General features: G+C 47.6%; 1 protein-coding gene across 2 annotated transcripts in view; it reads right to left on the reverse strand.

The window, feature by feature from the left end:
- LOC147735033 (ciliary neurotrophic factor-like) overlaps nt 1–22,306 on the reverse strand; it is a 550,327-nt gene that overhangs the window by 527,437 nt on the left and 584 nt on the right. The window lies entirely within an intron of this gene.

Genomic DNA, 22,306 nt, shown 5'->3' on the forward strand with positions numbered 1-22,306 from the left:
GGGGGTGGGGAGATCAGGGGAACAAGTGTGTCTTGAGCCATTTCCTGAAACGGAGGTAGTCAGGTTCCATCCTAAGGTCCCGGGGGAGGGAATTCCATAGACGGCCCGTATTGACGGAGAAACGCCGTCCACCCGTACGCACCTTCTTCACTCTAGGGATAGTGACTAGGTTTTCATGGTCCGAACGAAGGGCTCTCAAGGCTTTATAGGGTCTGATGAATTTTTTTTAGAATAGGCGGTCCTTTGTCCTGTAAGATTTTGTGTGACAGGCAAAGAGCCTTGAAAGCCACTCTCTCTCTCACTGGAAGCCAGTGGAGCTGCCTCAAGGCTGGTTTAGCGGAGGATCTCATCGGGGTGTTAGTGAGAATCCTTGCTGCAGCGTTCTGGATTCTCTGCAGTTTGTTGAAAGTTGCCTCGGCAGCGCCAAGGTAAATGGCGTTACTAAAATCCAGCCTTGATATGATAAGGCCTTGGATTATTAGTTTCTGGGAGATGGGAGGAAGCAGGGTCAGGATCTTTCTGATAGCTTTAAGAAGCCCAAAGCAGGTCCCGGCGATTTTTGCGGCTTGTGTCGCGAAGGTCAGATCTTTATCAATCCATATTCCCAGACTTTTAACCTCAGACTTGGGAGTAGGGGGTGCGCCCAAAACCGGGGCCCAGATGTTCTGCGGGAAAGAGAGCCCTTTCTGGCCAAGGAGGAGAATGTCCGTCTTTGAACCGTTAAGTTTCAGAGATGACCTATTTATCCAACCTTGAATTTCTACCAGACAGTTGTAAAGGTCTGATGGCTCCTGGTTCGGGTGGGATAGGGACACCACTAATTGTGTATCATCAGCATAGCTGACGATCCTCACCCCGAATGGTGTGACAACCTCCTCCAACGGCGACATGTAGATATTAAATAATGTCGGGCTTAGTGATGAGCCCTGGGGCACACCACATTGGAGGAGGGTTTCGGGGGAGCGGGCGTCATTCTCCCAGACCTGAAAGGAACGGTGGTCGAGGAATGATCTGAACCAATTCAGAGCCATGCCCTCAACACCGATGTTCTTAAGTCGCTCGATCAGCACCTGGTGTTTGACCGTATCAAAGGCTGCGCTGAGGTCCAGGAGGATCACTGCCACTGATCCTCCTGCATCTAACAGGGCTCTGGCCTCCTCCACTGCTGCGAGCAGGGCGATGTCGGTACCCTGTCCTGGGCGGAATCCAGTTTGTGAACATCTGAGCAAGTTGTTGGATTCCAGAAATTGCGACAGTTTTTTATTCACTAGCTTTTCCGCAATTTTGCTGGTGCCGGGGAGAAGAGAGATTGGCCTGTAATTGGCCCAATTCTGAAGGGTCCAAGGAAGGTTTTTTCATTAATGCCTTCACAACTGCCGCTTTCCAGCCTGGAGGGACTTTCCCTTGAAGCAGTGAGGTATTAATGAGGTGCGTGAGGGGGGGGGGGGGGGGGGCAATGGTGAGGGCCACTTTTTTCAGAATGCGTAGAGGGACCCGGTCCCTAGGAGAGCCGCTTTTGATGGAATCCAAAGTGGCTAACACCTCTTCAATGCTGACTGGCCCAAGGAAGCTTAAGTGAGGAGTGGTGTGGTTTAAGCTCATACCGAATTCTTCAGCCGTACTATAGTCAGCGGTCGGGAGGGAAACGAGGATGTTCTGAATTTTCTCCTCGAAAAATTTGGCCAGTTTGGTACATTTCTCTTCGTCTGCCTTGGGATCAGGTGGATGCTTTGGAGCCGAATCTGGGACTTTCAGCAGTTCTTTTAGAATGGTGAAGGACTCTTTGGCAGAGCAGGAGGAGTTGGCTATTCTTTCCTGGAAGAAAATACTCTTAGTGTTGCGCAGAGCAATTTTATAGTTTTTTAGGCAGTTGCGAAATGCGACTTTTTTTCCAGTTACTTTATCTTTTCTCCAAGACCGTTCTGCTCTCTTTCATTCCTTCCGGAGGAGATTAAGCTCGGGAGTGTACCAGGGAGCTGGGGTCACTCTTTTAATTCGTTTAAGGGTTGTGGTTTTAGGAAGGAGTTCGTCCAATGACGAGGTAATCCACGAGTTGTATTGATATTGATCGTCAGCAGTGGCTGGGTCAGAGGTCTGGTCAGGGGTGGACGCCATAAGAGCAGATGCCCATGTGTCCGGTGAAAGTTTGTGCCATCGTCTATCTGAGATCCGAGTTTTGATAAGTTGTCTGGGTGGGGTGGGCATGTCCCAAAGGATGGGTACTAAGAAGTGGTCAGTCCAGGGAAGGGGGAGAGGGGGACCGGTGGTAAGGGATACTATGGTAGTGAAAACGGGGTCCAGGAGGTGTCCTTTGTCATGAGTGGGTTCAGAATTGACTAAACGTATCTCAAATGACGTGAGATCAGCCAAAAGTTCGGAACCGGTCAAGTCACTGGGGTCTAGAAGATGAAGATTGAGGTCTCCCACAACGAGAAAGTTGGGGGCGATAGTAGCTGTTTGAGTAATAGTGTCCATAAAGCTACAGGGGAATTTACATGGGGTTCCCGGCGGGCGGTAAATCAGTAGCCCCGATAAGGAGTGCAGAGGGGATATTTGTAACATGAAATGGCAGCTTTCGCAGTCGGTAATGTTGGCGTCCCTTGTTCTGCACAGATAGGAATCTCTATGGATTATAGCCAGGCCACCTCCTCTGCCGAGGGGTCTGTTTTGATATTGAATTTGATATCCTGGAGGCAGGGTGTCAATGATGTCAGACTCGGACCCGGCGGTAAGCCACGTTTCTGTGAGGAACAAAACCTCGAATCTATGGTCACTGATCAGAAGATTAATTTCGTGAGAGTGTTTGGGTAGGGACCGGCAGTTGAGAAGGCCAAGCCGTATGCTGTTCTCTCCTGCCATGTTGGTGGGGGCGGGATTACATATGTCACACTTGGTAAAAGGTATTCCACCTGGGTGGAGATAATTGCATGTCGGGTTTTTGGAGGAGTTGAGTGCGAGGAGACTGTCGATAGTATAGACTAATCGTCCATCAGGGGATTTGGGCAGAGTGGCTGGGCCTGGGTCCGGTCGGGCCCGGACGGGCCCAGACGGGCTTGCCTTAGGCGCGCCTTTGGCGCGCAGACGGCGCGCCCGCTGCGCCCGTCCGCTGCGCGTACGTGTGGTGCACATGTTTTATAGGCGGATTATGGGGGGGGTGTGGCCTCGTCGGAGGTGGGCATGTCAGCAAGACAGGCTCTTTCGCTGATGGCGGCAAGCACCAAAATACAGCCCCGCCGCAGCGTTAATATCGGCTGCGCGGGTGTCACTAGTTCAAGTGAGCTGTCCCACCAGAGTGTGAGCAAGTGGAGACAGGTAGGATTATTTTAAAATAGCACCCAATACGTTTTTTAAAAAGTACAATTTTACACAGAGCTCCCGGCTGCGCCTCAGGAGTCGAAGGATCTGATGTGAGCTAGTGATCAGCTCGTTATGTAGGGCGGGGGGGCGTGGCCTCGTCGGAGATGGGCGTGTCAGCAAGACAGGCTCTCTCGCTGATGGCGGCAAGCACCAAAATACAGCCCCACCGCAGCGTTAATATCGGCTGCGCGGGTGTCACTAGTTCAAGTGAGCTGTCCCACCAGAGTGTGAGCAAGTGGAGACAGGTAGGATTATTTTAAAATAGCACCCAATACGTTTTTTAAAAAGTCCAATTTTACACAGAGCTCCCGGCTGCGCCTCAGGAGTCGAAGGATCTGATGTGAGCTAGTGATCAGCTCGTTATGTAGGGCGGGGGGGCGTGGCCTCGTCGGAGGTGGGCGTGTCAGCAAGACAGGCTCTCTCGCTGATGGCGGCAAGCACCAAAATACAGCCCCGCTGCAGCGTTAATATCGGCTGCGCGGGTGTCACTAGTTCAAGTGAGCTATCCCACCAGAGTGTGAGCAAGTGGAGACAGGTAGGATTGTTTTAAAATAGCACCCAATACGTTTTTTAAAAAGTACAATTTTACACAGAGCTCCCGGCTGCGCCTCAGGAGTTGAAGGATCTGATGTGAGCTAGTGATCAGCTCGTTATGAAGGGCGGGGGGCGTGGCCTCGTCGGAGGTGGGCGTGTCAGCAAGACAGGCTCTCTCGCTGATGGCGGCAAGCACCAAAATACAGCCCCGCCGCAGCGTTAATATCGGCTGCGCGGATGTCACTAGTTCAAGTGAGCTGTCCCACCAGAGTGTGAGCAAGTGGAGACAGGTAGGATTATTTTAAAATAGCACCCAATACGTTTTTTAAAAAGTACAATTTTACACAGAGCTCCCGGCTGCGCCTCAGGAGTCGAAGGATCTGATGTGAGCTAGTGATCAGCTCGTTATGTAGGGCGGGGGGCGTGGCCTCGTCGGAGGTGGGCGTGTCAGCAAGACAGGCTCTCTCGCTGATGGTGGCAAGCACCAAAATACAGCCCCGCCGCAGCGTTAATATCGGCTGCGCGGGTGTCACTAGTTCAAGTGAGCTGTCCCACCAGTGTGTGAGCAAGTGGAGACAGGTAGGATTGTTTTAAAATAGCACCCAATACGTTTTTTAAAAAGTACAATTTTACACAGAGCTCCCGGCTGCGCCTCAGGAGTCGAAGGATTGTGAATGTGTGTTTCTAAACTAAGGTTAGCTTAAAAGTTCACCCAAAGGGGAATCTTTTCTGACAATTCATCACATTTACCCACAGAGAATGGGTAAAAACCCTTAATACATCAGACCATAGTTTCTAGTGGCTCAGTATTGATAGTAGGTGAATTCCCAACACCTCAGGCTTTAAACGTTAAAGGCAAGGTATAGTGACAAGTATATATATTACCAAGCATCTGGGATAGTGGTGAAAACGTGACACTAGACTTTTGGAAAGCATGGAACGCAGTGTCACTTGTTATGCTCTGCAAAAAAAGTTCTTTCCAAATTCAACAAAGATTGGAGTGATATTGTTTGTATTTGTAGTGATTCAGCTACGTATATAAAAAATGTGTGTGATTGCCTGTCAAAATTGATACTCGAGCTGAAGTGATTCCCTGTAGGAGATCCTTGCCACTTGTTAGATGGTATGCTGAAAGCATCTTTACAATCTTCAGAGTTAATGAGGGATGCTATTGACTTTTTAGTCCATTCTGGTGCACTGTTTTCTTATGCCAAGGAACTAAAACACAAATATTTATCATTTCGGGCTTTATGTGGCATCAAAGAAAGAGTCCTCTGTGTCCCTTAGCTGACGGTTCTCAGCCCAAGGGTCTATGAATGCTGAGAGGGCCTTTTCACAGAAGTTTACATGGGAAGGAAAGCACGAGCGCACATGACCAAAGACTCACTGAAGAAGTATTGTATGGTGTAATCAATCAATCAATCAATCACAGCATTTATATAGCGCACTACTCACCCGGAGGGTCTCAAGGCGCTTGGGGAGGGGGGGTCCGCTACTGCTCGAACAGCCAGGTCTTGATCTGCTTCCTGAAGGCGAGGTGGTCTTTGGTCAGGCGGAGGTGGATGGGGAGGGTGCGTGGGTGAGGAGTCGGAACGTGATTCTCTTGTTGACCGAGAGCCAGTGCAGGTCTCTCAGGTGTCCGGAGATGTTGCCGTGTCGGGGGATGTCCAGGATGAGTCTTGCTGAGGCGTTCTGGATTAGCTGGAGTCTCTTCTGGAGTTTGACAGTGGTTCCGGCATAGAGGGAGTTGCCGTAGTCCAGTCGGCTGGTGACGAAGGCCTGGGTGACCGTCTTCCTGGTCTCGGTGGGGATCCACCAGAAGATCTTACGTAGCATGCGCAGGATGTTGTAGCATGACGAGGAGACGGCGTTGACTTGTCTGGTCATGGAGAGGGAGGAGTCCAGGATGAAGCCCAGGTTGCGTGCGTGGTCAGTTGGTTTGGGTGCGCTGCCCAGGGCAGGGGATGATTCAGAAAAGGGGCCACCAGGAGTCGTCCCAGGCGGAGGGCGAAGATCCTAGGATGAGGACTTCCGTCTTGTCTGAGTTCAGTTTCAGGCGGCTGTTCTTCATCCATTCGGCTACGTCTTTCATCCCCTCGTGTAGGTTGGCTCTGGTGGTGGCGGGGTCGTTGGTGAGGGAGAGGATCAGTACTGCAATAAGATTAATTTGCAAAAATCTCTTTGGACGTCATATACACGATACGTACACTGTCTATATACCATGTTCTTTCAGTGCAAAAAGCAAGCAATGATGAAAGCAAAACGTTCCATAAACACCGGAAAAACACTTTTTCTGTTGTTTTTAGTGGCGTGAAAGTGTGTAACCACTGATAACAACTGTTTTTTAAGATATTGAAAACACTGAAAAAACCCCACCAGAATTTACCAAAAATAGAAACTGAAAACAGGACAGCCTAGTTATAATATAACACATATTGTGCCGATAATTTTCTTCATTCGCGCCGATGGCTCAGCCAAGACTCATTCCTCTTACCAGAATGCCGATTGCTGCTGCTGCTGCCAGCTGAAGACCGTAGCAGGCCACCCCTGCAGGAAACCTTGCGTACGCCAGGAGATGCCTGGAGACGCTGATTAGGTTCCGTCGGATCTTTGGTCCTCGGCTCTCCACCTTAAGGTCACCTCAGTCCTCCGGCTTCCGCCCCCATATGCAGTACCGCGCCAGGTCAGGAGGGGGCCCGGTCCAACCCAATCGGTCCGGGAGGAATTCTTTTAATTCCTTTTAGATCTTTAATGGCACTGGAGCTTTTCTGACTTTTTGGGCTTTTCTGGTGAGCGCTGCGGAGAATGGCGGCCGGCGTTCTGCTCTGCCTCTGCCTCTGCCTTGTCGTCTGTTAGTTGCTCTCTGCTGCTCTCTGTAGTTCCAGCAGAATAATCATTTTCTGTACCTCCTGTGTCTGTGCTCTTTTTTTCTTTCTCGATCTTGCAGTGCTAGAAGGCACCGGAATCACATGCTTGGGGATTGTAAAACACCAGCATTGCAACCCAGTCCGGATGCAGCCGTAGCCTCTAGACCGCAAATTCGCTGTCGGCTCCTTGAATGCCTTGGATGCCTGGGCTCCTCTCGGTTCAACCGGCTCGCGGCTCCAAAGTGTTGCTGCCGCCAGGCTTCTCTTCCACGACTCACACTTCTCCTGCCCCCGCCCAAGCACTGGGTGAAGCGGGCGGCTGGCTGAAAGCGGGCGGCCGCAAACGGGCGGCCGCAAACGGGCAGGCGGGAGGGCAAACAGGCAAGGTGGGCAGTATTGCTTGAACGCCTCCCCCCCCAAAACCCCCGGCATCAACGGCTCAAGTCGGCTTGGCCTCCCCGCTGTAAAAGCCGGCTCGAGCAACACGCTGCAACCGCAGCAGCTCTCCACACTTCCACGCCGGGCTCGGCGATAGGCTCAATGCAAACCGTGGACTGGACTTTCCGTTAGCACTTGGGTCCAGTATATTTTTTCATCTGCTTCCTGCTGTTTCTGGTCCCAGCATTGGGCAGAGGTTTATCATTAGGCGCACTCATGTTGCTCACTCTGCACACGCTGGGTTTGCTGTCACTGTCTTTCTTTGCGGCTACTGTGCATCTTTTGGACAGTTCTGCCTTCTTTACAATCGCAATAATCGCAATAATCTCCTTAAGGGGGGCATCCACACTAACCCACAACTTCTCCTGTACATTCATTTTGACTGTGTGCATTATTATCTGGTCTCGCACTAGATCATCATGGCGGCCAAATTTGCAATAACTACCAGTCTTCTCAGCACACCCACGTAGTCTTCCACCCTCTCCGTATCATTTTGCTTCCTTTGAAAGAAATTGTAAATGTCTATGGTAGTGCAAACAACTGGTTGATAATGACAGTCTAAATCTTCCAATGCATGCTGGAATACATCAGTGTCATTGGGAATCCTAGTCTTTTTACCATACTCTCATAGAGTCGCAACCCCTCTGTCCCTAGATTATGTAACCGAATTTTCTTCCTGCGAAAATCTGGAAGTCTCTGCCACTACAACTAAAAAACTGCAAATCACTACTTGAATTTAGGAAACAGCTAAAAACAAGGCTTTTCAATAAATAGAAGAAATCATACATTAACAAAGCAATTGTGGTGTTGTTTTTCATCGGCTGGACATTAGCACCAAGACACCTTCGGGTAATCGAGCGCTTAACAAGTCTCAAATCCAATCCAATCCATCCTCCAGGGTAGACAGATAGTTTAGGAATTAGCCCTTCCTATCAGCCCATTTCATGGCTGGCTCACCTGGCTTCGGCATGAACAGGATGGGGCTAGTGAAGGAGAAGGTCTGTGCACACATATTGGCAGACCGGTGGATGTCAGACTGAGGATCCCCGTAGATGGAAGGAGTAGCGGTGGGTAGATTACCCTTTCGTACAGGAGTGGCACTGTGCAGGGGGGTTGTCCCAGCATGCCCCTTAACTGAGTGTAGCAGGGGTAGTTACTTGCATGGTCCAGGCTGCCCCACACAGCAAACCGGGGCAACTTGGCATTGAGGGCCTTGGAGCGGCAGAGAGTGTGTATGGCGCGGGAAGGACTACCAAGCCCGCAACAATAAGCCAGTACTTGAAGCAGCCTCTCAGGGAAGCAAGGTGTGGATGCTTGACTGTGTGTTGTGTCCTTGTGGTTGTTGGAGAGTGTTTTAATGCATTTTGCTAGCGCAGGGACGTATTGCAGGCACTTACTGCTTAATCACTGACACCTGGTGCTCTCTGTCTCGGGGCCTCGGAATTGGGTGCACACGTGTACCTGAGCATGAACTTGCCTTTTGAATGCGTCGGTCAGTGAGGCCTGTTTGTACATGCAGGAAAGATTTAGAAGACGCAACTCACTGGCGTGCGTCGCACCGTTGCACTCCCCCTCCGATGGCAGTGACGCGGGTCCGTGGTGGTGTGTGGCGGCTCGGTGCACACGAGCAGGTGCAGAACGTCGTGGCTGCAGATCGAGGTTCGTCCGCCTCGTCGCCACTTTGTAACATCAGGTCGCACCTTACCAAGAAGTTACGGACACTGCAGGTACTTTGTAGGTTCCTTTATTATTGGAGGGAGAGCCCAGGCATACGCTTCTCTCAGTGCCCCCGTCTGCAATGGCAGCTGACTATCCCATCAGCACTTGCGCACATCACATGGTGGTTGGGTAACTAGACCACAACACCACATTGACCTAATACACCCCTCTATGCTGATACCACGCGGGCTTCGATGGTGTCTGAACAGCTTATGTGACTTTGCCTATTGCGTAGCTCTGACAATGGTTTTGATTTTGGCAGCACGTCTGTATGTCCTATTGATGTTATCAGCAAATCACTTCTGACAGGTGGACGGTTTGGGTTCTCAAGATCACCACTGCGTCATTGTTAAAATGCTAATGAGGTGGGACGTGAAAAAATAAGTAAAGGTACTCATCATGCTGAGGGGGTGAGAGGGACTCATGGTTTATCTACGGGCAAGGGAGGAGAGGTATGGCTTGCAGACAGATCTCTATCGGGTTTTGTTTCGTCTCTACTTTGGGTTGGATGTCCCACCCTAGTCTGAATTTCCAACATGCACATAAACATGGCAGGCCATGTGGATCTCTGCTTTCTAATGATACCTCTCCCTTGTGTATATCTAATTGGGGATCGCCGCAGAAGGGCGATCCCCAAGCAGGGATCCACCCACTAGACACCCAGACTATTTTATAGGAGGGAGAAATCCCCTTGTAAAAGGTGTAGTGCTCTCCGAACTAGTCCAAAAGTCCACAGGGGGCAGGTTGCAGTTTGTTGCCTCCAATCTGGTCTGGGGGAGGGGGTAGAAAGCCCACTAGACACCAGGGATTTTTTTGGTGCCAAACTTGGTGGGAGATGGCCCTCCCAGGCCTCTGGCCTAGCCCCCACCTTCCCAAAAGAGTCCAGGCAGGTGGCAGAAAGCTGACTAGATCACGGGGGAGAAGGTTCTGAAGGTGGAAGTACCCCGCTTGCAATGGGCTAGTGCTTTCCCTCCCCCCTTCCAGGCCCAGAAGTCTTTCTGTTTCCATACCTCCAATATGCCCCCCGGGGTCCAGAAAGCCCACTAGACACCAGTTTTTTTAGGTGTATAAATGGGTGGGGGTCGTCTACCCAGGCATCTGGCCTAATCCCCATGCCTCCTAAATTACCCTCTGAAGTATTTCTGCTCATATAGGTGGTGTTGTCCTCCATTCTGCCCCCAGCAGAAGGCAGGAAACCTATTAGACCACCAGGGAGTGCAGTTAGAGGGGTAGTGGCCCCACTGGCATAGGTTAATGCTCCTGCTCACTCTCACCCCAACCCCTACAGTCTTTCTGTTCCCCCTGGGAGAGATCAGATGCAATTACATCCAGTTTGACCCTGGTGGGGTCGGAAAGTCCACTAGTCACCATGGTTCGTTTTTATTGTAAAATGGGAGGGGGTGCTTTCGACAGGGGTGACCCAACAGGCACAAATCAAAAGTGTGCCAATGAGAGTTGCTCTGCTTGTCGCTGGCACTACGCCCAGCCACGCGTGTAGAGTAACATTTTTATTGGCACATACAAGTGAGGTGATGTTATTAATGGGAGCCTTGGGGAATGGTAGGTGGTAGGAAATGTGTAGCTATCTGCAGATTCCAGAACCTTCTATCACAGAAATGGGAGGAAATGTTTTAAAGTCAATGTTTGAGGTTTGCAAAGACCTCTGGGTAGGAAACTCTGGTGGTAGCCACACAAGTCACCCCAGCCTGGATTCCTCTAGGTATCTAATTTTCAGAAATGTGTAGGTTTGCTAGGCTTCCCTACGTGTCGGTGGAGATAGAGCACAAAATCCACAATTAGTCAAATTGCAAAAAACAGAGGGTGAGTTTTCATGGAAAAATGTGATGTGTCCATGTCGTATTTTGAGGCCTTTGCTATTACGAGCACTAGTCCTACCCACACAAATGAGGTACCATTTTTATCGGAAGACTTAAGGGAATTATAGGTGGTAGGAAATGTGTGGCTCCCTGTAGATTCCAGAAGTTTTCAGCACAGAAATGAGGAAAATGTGTTTTAGGCAAGCTTTGAGGTTTTCAAAGGCTTATGGAAAGGACAACCTGGTGGGAGCCACAGAGGTCCCCCACGCTGGATTTCCCTAGGTGTCTAGTTTTTAAAAATGTACAGGTTTGCTAGGTTTCCTTAGGTGGCAGCTGAGCTAGGGTCCAAAGTGCACAGCTACGCATATTGAAAAAAAAGGGTCAGTTTTCAGTGGACCAGAATTGATGTGTCCATGTTGTGTTGTAAGCCCTTTCATGTTCCAGACACTAGGCCTACCCACACAAGTAGGTTCCATTTCTATTGGGAGACATGTGGGAATACAGAATAGTACAACATTTATTATTATAAATCTTATTTTTTTTCATATGTGCCTTCCAAATATAAGCCAGTGTGTAAGAAAGAAGACATTATGGAGAATGCTCTGAATCACATGTTAGTATTGGTACCCACAAATTCAGAAATGTACAAATAACCACTGCTCCTAAACTCTGTATTTGGTGTCTAATTCAGAAATACATATGTTTCCTTAATACCCAGTTTTCTTTCTTTATATTTTATCATATGAATTGCTCTATACCCTGTACCGAATGAAAAACTATTGTACGGTGCAGTTGAATTGTTGGCTCTGGGTACCTTAGGTTCTTAGGAAATCTACAAACCCTATATCTCACCACAACCAGAGGGGTCAAGTGGGCATAATGGTACATTGCTTTTGTAAATCACCCATTCTGAAAAGAAGTTACAAATTAAAGTATTGCCACAAATAGCTGTGATTTTCCTGCTCATTTTTAAATATTTTTTGTTTCATCAGTTAGTTTCTTCGCGAAACCTTGAGGTATCAACACAAATGATCCCTTGAGGAATTCAGACTGGTGTCTACTTTTCTGTACAAAAAGGCCATGGTAAATATTGACCACAAATTCTAATGGTGGGACCCATATATATCTGTATCCTCCGTGAGATATATTCACTTTTTCTGATACCAGAAACATAAAAACTTCCTATTGTGAGAAAGAACTGTAATTCCTCCCTCTCATCAAGCATGGCATATCATCATATATTTCTCTTATTAGAGAAGATCTATACCTCTTCTTACTCTACCTGGTGCCTCAATATTCAGATACAAATATCCCTTCTGGGTATCCAGGCAACGGATGCAGGCTGTGCAGTTCCTTTATGCACAGCATGAATGGAAACATGGTAAGCCCCAGTGCACCACGTAATCCCAATGGGGGAGCAGATTGCTTTCACACAACACTTGTAAGGCAGGAACAAGGCGACTGCCTTTGCAGCAGCAGAACCCTTCTGAGTCTCCAGAATCCAAATTTTGGATCATTGAAAAATTTGCTAATATGGTTGGTTAAACACATATATTTAAGCAGTCTTTATTGTGACAACAGAGAGTATAGTGTTTAAACCTGGACTCTGAAGAGTGGACAGTTAACTGCAGGAGCAGTACATTGAATTTGTATTTGTATTTGTAGTTAGACTTATAAGGCGCTCAGCTACCCACATGGGGTCTCCTGGCACCGCTTGAGGTGGCACTGAAAGCCCAACAACTATCACTGGGGGAAGAGCCAGGTTTTGAGATCTCTTCGAAATTTCATCCAAGATGGTTCGAGTTTCAGCGCGTCAGGGAGAGAATTCCACAGTTTAGGAGCCAGACAAGAGAAGGAGCGTCCGCCCATTCTCGTCAGTTTAAAACGTGGAATCCAAAAGTTCCCTAGGGATGAAGATCTTAGGAGACGAGTTGGAGAGTATTCTTGGACCAGAGACTGGAGGTACGCCGGAGCAGACCCCTGCTTGATCTTATGCATGAAGCAGAGGGCCTTAAATTTAACTCTGCTTTCGATGCGAAGCCAGTGTAAGTCTTTTAGATAAGGGGAAATAGAGGATCTCCAGGGGACATTGCAAAGAAGACGTGCGGCTGAGTTTTGGACAAGCTGGAGTTTCCTCTGGATTTCCACGGTAGCTACAAGGTAAAGCACATTACCGTAGTCCAGGCAAGAGGTGACCAAAGCCTGGACTACAGTGCGCCTTGTCGAGTCCGGGAGCATCCAGAGGATTTTCCGGAGCCACCCGAAGATGGAAAAACAGGTGGCTGCCACTCTGACCACTTGGTGCCGCATAGAAAGCGAATCGTCCAAAACAAAGCCAAGGTTTCGCACCTGCGCGACAGGCAGGGGTAACAGACCCATTTCCGGAGGCCAATGTTGGGGGCCCCAAAGATGTTTATGCTTGCCCAGGATGATCACCTCCGTCTTGTCGCCGTTCAATTTCAGGAGATTCGCCTGCATCCACTCTGCCACTCGGCTGAGTCCCTGTTTGAGAGCAGATGGAGCACTAGGCTCAGCCAAGGAAAGGGAGAAGTCAGCCGAGGAAAGGGAAAATGGCAAAAAAGCATGGGACTAGGCATTTAAAGCAGGTCTTTGGGGTGATTTTGGGCTTGATTGGTGTTTTAAATAGCTGAAGATCTTGAATAGTGGTATTTTACCACATTTGCCAATGGCAAATTGGTACTTTTTACTGGTACATTGATAGAATATGTTTGGTTTGGATGGAAATGACATTGAGCTGAATAAAACAAATGTTGCCCAGTCGCATTAGGAGAACAATAACATAACAAAATGCAAAACACAAAAACAACACAACTGTTTAGAAAACAACACAACACCAAGGCTACAAAATGTAACATAACCACTACACTGCATTGTGTAGTTTTCACTTTCAAGTAGGAACTGCGCATTTGCTGGGCAACATAAACGTTGGGAGGGTGCCAAACTGATACTGAGCAATGTGCTGTAATGATCAATAGACAGGATCAGATAAAAGTAATTAGCAGTATAAGGACAGTGAACAAAATGAATGGTTCTGCCATCTTGCTAAAACAATGCATATATGCAAGCATATAGAACAGTGTATATAGTAATATGTGTTCCCTAACCTAGATGTCTAGAGTGTATGTATGTGTTCTGCCAAGAATCCCCTATTGGATGATCCAACCCCCATTAAATGAAAGGAAGATATGTAGGTTGCTTTCTTGCTCACAGGTTGGACATCCCTCCTTGCAGAGGTATAAAGAAAGCAGCTTGGCTGAGATTTTAATGTACAGTGACCTTGCAATTACAGCAAGCGCTCCTCTGCCCCAACCCGGAAAAGGTTGTTTATTTATAACAAAAGGCATCCTTGCTCCCGAGCCGAGACCTTAGTCAAATGCCATTGTTTATGTTCTATTGATAGCTGCGTCGCCTCGTGGATGAATAACAAACAATCAAATATGCACAATGTATGTTCAGACCTTGTACGAGTTGTTCAAGGGGCCGTGATAGTGTTCTTACGAAGTGGAATATGTAAGCAAATGTAGTTTAATGGAAACTAATCCTGCACTGTCACACACTCAGATGTGTGTCAAAAGTCATAGTGTAAAAGAGAAGACAATTTAGGAAAACATGTGCATATTAAAATGGCAGCATTTCTCCCCGGGCCTAACTGAGCCATGTGACAACACTAATTCAAAACCCAATATGTTAAAGCTTACATTATATATGATATGGCCTGGATGCCTGAAGCATAAAAACACCCCTTTGTTGCTACCTTTTCATCCATAACTGCTTTTGCTGTGTGTTCCCCACTCTAAGTCCCCTCAACCTCCTCTGAGTGGAACCCCTATGGCCACTTTTCTCTGATGTGCGGAAGCCTTGAAACTGATTATGTACTGGGGTGGATCGCCATTAGCCATTCTACCACTTCCCTTGAGACTGTGAAGAGCCAGGGAAGGCAGGTAAGCCGGTAGAGGTGACGGCCATTCCAGTGCTTCCCGCATTTCTAGAGATAGCTCAGGAAACCAAAGGAAGACCGGTGAAGTGATGGATAAAGACCTGCCACTTTAGGGAGTTTGTGGAGGCTTGGGGTGGTGGAGCAGTCAGCACAGTCTGCTGATTACCAGTCGCCATTCACCCGCTTCCTTCGGTTCTTCAAAGACTAGGTGGAGGCAGAAAAGACAGAAGTGATGACCCACTATTTACCCATCCAGTGCTTCTCTCATGCCTTGAGGTGCCTTTGGAGATGAGAGAAGTGACTGATAACTATCTGGCAGGCCACCTTCCTTGGGTGTGTGGAAGCGACTGATCTTGTATTTGCCTCACGTCTGTAGTTACATCTGAGAGGTGGGAGAAGACAGGGTGATTGATACCACCCACCATTCTACCTTCTTTGGGTCTGTGGAGACCTGCAGATGGTAGGGGAAACTGTGGAGGCTACTGATCTTGCCTTTGCCCATTTCTCACAGGTCTGTGAAGTCCCTTGAGTCGGTGCAGTCTATCTGGAGGCGGATAAGACAGCAGAAGTGATGGCTCAGCATTTGCCCATCCTGCACTGCCCTCGTGTCTTGGAGATACCTTGGGAGGTGGCAGAAGGAAGGCAGAAGAGGTGTTGTGACGAAAAACCATCTGCAATCCTAAACTTTCCTTAGGTCTTTGGAGACTTGGGCCTGGAGGACAGTGGGATTGGGGCCCCCAACATTCAAGTGCTTTAATTGACTATGTGAATTTTAAGAGTGGGTGGTCTTTTCACCACTTTCAAGTGCTTTAATGGCAGGCACTGAAAATATGTTCTAATGTCACAGCACTGACTTACCAGCAAATGAGATCCATGCTTATGTACATTATAAAATGTATCACATCATCACTTCATAACAAAAGAAATTATGCTGTTTTGTAATTTTTAAGTGAATTAAACCCATGCATTCGTTTTCATTTGAACCAGCAAACACCATCACAGTCAAAAACTGGAAAGTGAGGTAATAGTAAGTTCCCTAAACAGAAGGTACATTCAATTTTGGGATTAACAGTTTTTTTGTGAATTGTAATAATTTCTTTACAAAGCAACAAACATGTTTTGCTTCTTATAAATCTAAGCAGCAAGGGACTAGCCTGAAAATTATAATACCCCCACTTTGAACCAAAGCAATTATGCCACCAAGCAAGTGAAGTCCAAACCTCCCTAAACAAGCATTTGCAATGCAATAGGTCTCGCATTAGGAAACTTTGAGCTATTGGTCTTGTAAATGATTTTTTTTTTATTTATGTGTTGGTTTTGAAAATAGCTAAATTAATAGCTTTGTCATTTACAATGCCAATAGTTATAACTTTCGCAAATGTGACACCTATAGCATTTGTAAATGCAACATGTTTTGTATTTACGTGACTTAGATGTATTGATATTACAAATAATAATGGCTTTTATTTTTTTTAAATAATTAATACTTAAATAAAAGTGATTGTAATTTATAATGGCAATAGCTTAAACTTTTGTAGATAACTTTTGTGAAGATTATGTTCAGTGTATCTTATTGTGACGAAAATCCAAGAACAGAAGTGAAATATTAACATCTTTTTGTGACATTTGTAATAAAGCTTGAAACATTGAGAGAACGTATTTGAACCAGGTATTGCTGAATGGTTTCACAGATTGATGTTGTGAGGGCGTGGAGTGATGTTGTGGTGGCGATGAATGATGCTGTGGCGTTCAGTGATGCTGTGGTGGTGCATAGTGATGTTGTGGTGCCCCTGAGTGATGCTGTGGTGGTGCTGAGTGGTGCTGAGTGATGCTGTGGTGGTGCTGAGTGGTGCTGTGGTGGTGCTGAGTGATGCTGTGGTGGTGCTGAGTGGTGCCATGGTGGTGCTGAGTGATGCTGTGGTGGTGCTGAGTGGTGCTGTGGTGGTGCTGAATGATGCTGTGGTGGTGCTGAGTGGTGCTGTAGTGGTGCTGAGTGGTGCTGTGGTGGTGCTGAGTGATAATGTGGTAGTGTTGAGTGATAATGTGGTGGTGCTGAGTGATGCTGTGGTGGTGCTGAGTGTTGCTATGGTGGTGCTGAGTGAGGCTGGGGTGGTGCTGAGTGATGCTGTGGTGGTGCTGAGTGATAATGTGGTGGTGCTGAGTGGTGCTGTGGTGGTGCTGAGTGGTGCTGCCAGACATGAAAAGCCAATTAAGAAGCGAGAAGGCTTGATACTTGGGCCTCCTGCACGTCATTACCTTTGAGTGGGTTGCATCACACCAGCTCCGTAGTAGACGGCACATATTCCAGTGCACTGGTAGAAGGTGGAGGTGGGCGGCTGGGAGCTACGCATGAAGTTAGTTGGATGTTTTCGCTGAGTTACAAACCACTGACTACTGTTTAACCAAGGTTCGGGATGAACAGAATGTGGGCAGGGACGAGGATTCAGTGCACAGGTGAACACATATACGAGACCGATCTATCAAAGCTCAAATAAGGCCATCTGAAACTCGATGCTTTGCGGTGCTAAGTTCTAACTAGCCTGGACAGCTCAGCTTTCTGCAGTACACTTTAAAACGAGGCATCAAATGCGTGCCAGAAGCCGACATCGGCTGGTCCCAAGTTTAAATCTTCCTAGCCTTTTGGGCAACAAGCGGAGGACCATTTAACTGAATAATAAACTGCTTAAGACCGGTATGAAACACTATATAACGAAAGTCATTTAGATGGGACGCTGAAAGTGCCGAACCATGCACTCTGACTTGTGGCAGAAAAAACAGTAAATGCTAAAATGACTGCCTTTTATGTCTCAGAAAAAAGGCTGATTTCCGTTTCTCCTGACTTGGCAATTAATTTTGAGAGCATGGATAATAAATAAAGGCCGGAAGATGATTCGAAACAAGCCATGTATCACGACTTTAGCACACCTGTTTACCGTACCCCATGGCATGGGTAAAGCTAGGGCCGTTCAATCCCCGTTCACAGAGTAGGTGCCGGACCTGAATGAAATAACTGAGAAGCATTAGCGGGCTCGAAGAAGTGTCATGTGTTTGGAGTCACTTGGCCATTAAACCTCATGACTCACCAGCGCAGGCATGCTGTAATGCTCCATGCAGCCAGTCTGCAGTGCCGCTGCAATATTTTTGGGTCACTCCCAGGTGGCAGGATAGTAAATACAGTTTCCATTCACAGATTGGTTTGGATCTCGACTGTAGCTTCCCTGTAAAGCTGCGGAACACAAGAGGCAGACAGGCTTGACACGAAACGAGAAACCCGACATTCAAATTGAGCAGGCGGGTGGTTGCACCCACCAAGGTAGATTATTGCTGACTTAGTTAACGCTTTTGTTGCAGAACAGCACCATGAGTACACACAAATCATGTTAGCTTTGTGGGTGTGGTGTGGTTCTGATATATCGGGAGAGAGGGGAGGGGAGCAGAAAAGCACGAGGGGAGAAGAAAAGCACGAGAGGATGAGATTCACAGATTGGTTTAGATCTCGACTATAGCTTCCCTGTAAAGCTGCGGAACACAAGAGGCAGACAGGCTTGATACGAAACGAGAAACCCGACATTCAAATTGAGCAGACGGGTCCTTTGAAGTGTGAAGCAGGGGGCGGGGGAGCGGATCCCTTTGAAGAACGGCCTTGCGGCCGTGAAAGTGAAACAGCAGGGAAGTAATTAGGGGGGAGGAGAAGTGAGCCCGAGCGCGTGCTGGAGTGATTGCCTGAGGCCGAGCGCACTCTGGGGAAGCTTCAGATGCCTGTGGGAGGGAGGCTGATGGGTTTGATGTGGACGCTCTTTCCGCACGAATGCACCACATGAACTGGACGAAATCCGCAATGGTTTCAGAGCTTGGTTTGCCCTCTATACTCTCGTCTATTTTTCCCTTATGGGATAGAATAGTCATGACCTAAAAAGCTCCCTAGTTTCTTCCATCCAAACATCTATCCATTCATGCATTTATCCTACTATTCACGCACTGATGTCCACCATTTCACCTTTACATTATGCCATCCATTTATTCTTTCATCCATCATTCAGTCTTCCACCATACCATCCACCCATTGGCCATTCCATCTATCCATTGATTTACTCATCCATCAATAAAGCCTTTCATCTATCAGTTGATCTTTTGTCCATCCATTCATCCATCCCTCATCTCAAATTTCCTTTCACTTTTTCATCCATCCATTTTTTTCAGACTTCCATTAACCCTGCTATCCTTTCACCCCTGATCCATCATCCTCTCAGATTGCCATTTACGCTGTCATCCTTTCATCCGCCCATCCATTCATTGTCCTCTCAGATTACCCTGCTATTGACCCATTCTCTCACCCACTCATCCTTTCACCCACCCATCTGCTAACCAACTCATCCACCCACCCTTTTACCCACTCATTCATCAATCCTTTCATCCATCCACACGTTCACTCATCAATCCATTGCGTCCCCCACCCATCCACTGATCAACTCACCCATCCATCCTTTCACCCATCAATACATCCTTTCACCCATCAATCAATTATTTCACTCATCAATGCATCCTTTCACACACTTGTGCATCCTTTTACCCACACATACATTTACAGACCCATCCATCCTTTTACCCACCCATCCTTTACCCGTCATCCATCCATCCTTTCACCCACTCATTCATCCATCCTTTCATCTAACGATTCCTTCACTCACTCATCCATCCTTTCGTTCATCCACTCGTGAAATTCACCCAGCCGCCTATCCTTCTTTCTCTTTTCTATCAGCCCATCTTTAGTTCTTCCTTGTAAAAATTAATTATGAGCGATTAAACTGCAGGTAAAGGAACCTACGCCTCACACCCTCAAGCTATAGCTGATAAAAACGGGAAGTTCACGACGTCCATGCTAGGCAGACCCAAATAAAGTCCATCGACGTATGATACCAAGTAAAAACACACAGATGAACGGGGCAGCACGGGCAAGCAAGTGCCTACATATATTATCCTTCTACCTGTGTTTGGTACTCTTTTGTAACATGCACACGTCACTTTTCTCTTGTGACACACTGTTTGCTACCTCTCACATTTCGTTTGCTTCAGATACTTGCACAAGTGCCACCATTGCCTAAGTAACGTTTGTTCTTGTGTTTGAGTGTCTACCATTTATTGCAGTATTAAACCACTACATGTACTTTGTATGCCTTTGTAACTTGCACACATGTCACTTTTTCCTCCTGTAATGTACCGTTTGCTACCTCTTGTATTTTGCTTGCTCACAATTGTCACTTTTGCCTCATGTAACTTAACGTTTGCTTTTGTAATGTGTTCACTTGTTATTTTCGCCTCATGTATCATTACTGTTCCTATTGTGAAGCGCTCTGACACCTTCGGGTAAAGTCCACGCTATATAAAAACGCATAAATAAATAAATAAATGTGAAACGGGTGCTAATAAAAATCGTTTTGAAGGGGACTTGTGCCCCACCAGCGACCCCATAACTAATGTATTCCATACATGTAATCATTACTGCAGGGCAGTGTGGTCCAGGACAACTGCGTCTGTGTGTATACAAATATTACAATTCCTACAGGCATTTCAACTAGGCAATTACGGTACCTAATAGATATGAAAATGAGCACTGACTCTACACAGGAAAAGACAAGGGAAAGCCCAGAGCAAAAGAACTGCGTGAAAGGGGCCTCGGCGACAGGAAGCCCCAGCAGAGCCCCCGCTGCCTCTCCCACCTGCGGCTCTGGAGCCCTCCACCGCCCCGGCGGCGTGAACAGCATCCCTGGGTATCCGCCCCTTTATCGACATCCACTGGTAAAGCCCCACCGTGCCCCGCGCTCTGTTGTTTCGCATTCATACATTCAGGCATTGTTAATACATCTTACATTTATTAAATGGCCAATAACCGTGGGCGTGATAATGTTTCTCACCATTCTCATTCTGTTTACAGTGTCTCAGATAGGGTGTGACATTGCCCACCATCAACAGCGCACAGTGGGCACCGCCGAGGGCCCCAGCGCATCGAGCGAGCACCCCAAGGCCCGCAGGGTGCCAGGAAGAAGCCGGGTGACAGCGCCGTGCCCTGAGTCACCTGTGCGCCAGAAGCCTGTCGCCATTTTCTCCAGGGGGCTGTTACCACGGGCTACGTGCGTCATCGCATCTCCAGCATGTTATACCTATGTGAAGGCTCCGAATGCATGTATTTTATTTATAAGCACTCTATTGGGGCCCCCTGCAGCACATCACCAGAGGAACGCGACAAGAAGGCGTGGCTGCAGAGGACATGCAAGGGATTTGCATAGCCCAAGGGGTACTTAAATATATCTGTTTAAATATATCTGTTTAACCTTCCCTCCATGGCCTTTCGCTGAACACACTAATCGAAATGTCAGTGTAGGGATTAGGTAAACAGCATGTGACGTAGATCTGAAAACAACCCGCGTCTGATCTCTCGCCAGCCTGTGCCGTACTTCCATGTTTGCCCAAAGTGTCATTCTTCAGTCAGTGAAGGAATACATTTCTGAATGGCCCCTTGGTAACGGGAGTCTGTAGTCAGAGGCGGGCCAAGATCACACAACGCGCCCAGTGTCTGCGCAGGGACTTAAACACACAAGTCGGTGCAAACTAGCACAGTGCCTTCAGTGCCTTGGCCTCTAAGCACGGGGTGCATGTCAATTCGTCACATTCGAGCCACATTTAGGGTCATCGCCTTTTGAAAGTAATTTCTTGGGACATTTTAGAACAAACGGATACTCTGAGGCAAAAAACTTAAATGAGGCTGAGATGAATAAAGATCTGCTGAGAAAACAATGCAGAAGGGAGTGTTCTGGAGCATCCAGAACTGCTCCTAAAATCTTTTTAGGTCCATTTACATCACTTTTTGAACCACAAAGAGCTTTATTCGTTATTTTGTTTTGTTGCCAATGGGGGCGTCCGATTTGTATGAGATTACATACACGGTGAAATCACAAATCAGGGGAGCGGGCGTGACTGGGACTCCGATACTGTGCATATACTGGCCGTCCTGTGAACTGCCTAACAACCCAGGAGCCCCAGATTGTAATTCTAGCTTTCCAAATCGACTACACCGTGTGATCCTAGGCAAATCGCGATCTCCTTATGTTTCAGTTGAAACTGGTGAAACGGATATTTTACTTATCTGCCTGGAATGTGTAAAATTACCCCTCGCGTGGAAACAGAGAAGCTGCAGATGTGGGGCAAAGGTCAGGGAACTTGCGTTTTCCATTAACCAACATCGTAGTGTGCGTGGGGACGCTGTTAAATAAGAGACGAGTTAAAAGACGGCATTTTGGCGCACGTGTCGGCAGTGTCCCAAATGAATCGTCAGTGTTGCCATGTACGCCCCTCCCCATCACACCTCCCCCTCCCCCAAGGCACACACAAGCATCTGCAATCTAATGGGAGATAGAGAGATTGAAAGCAGTTACATCCATGCAGGTTTAAGTGGGATGAAAAAATCAGGGAGAGGGGGGTCTCTCAAAGGGACGTGGCCGATGTCATACAGGGCGTGGCTTATAAATATGTAAGCTAACAATCTTTGCTTTGCATTAAGAACTGCCAGTGCTCAGCACCGTTAAGACCTGGCCAACTTAAAGCCCTGCATCTAGGTTAGA

This window comes from Lissotriton vulgaris, chromosome 1_2, assembly GCF_964263255.1.
Source record: "Lissotriton vulgaris chromosome 1_2, aLisVul1.2, whole genome shotgun sequence".
NCBI classification, from domain to species: Eukaryota; Metazoa; Chordata; class Amphibia; order Caudata; family Salamandridae; genus Lissotriton; species Lissotriton vulgaris.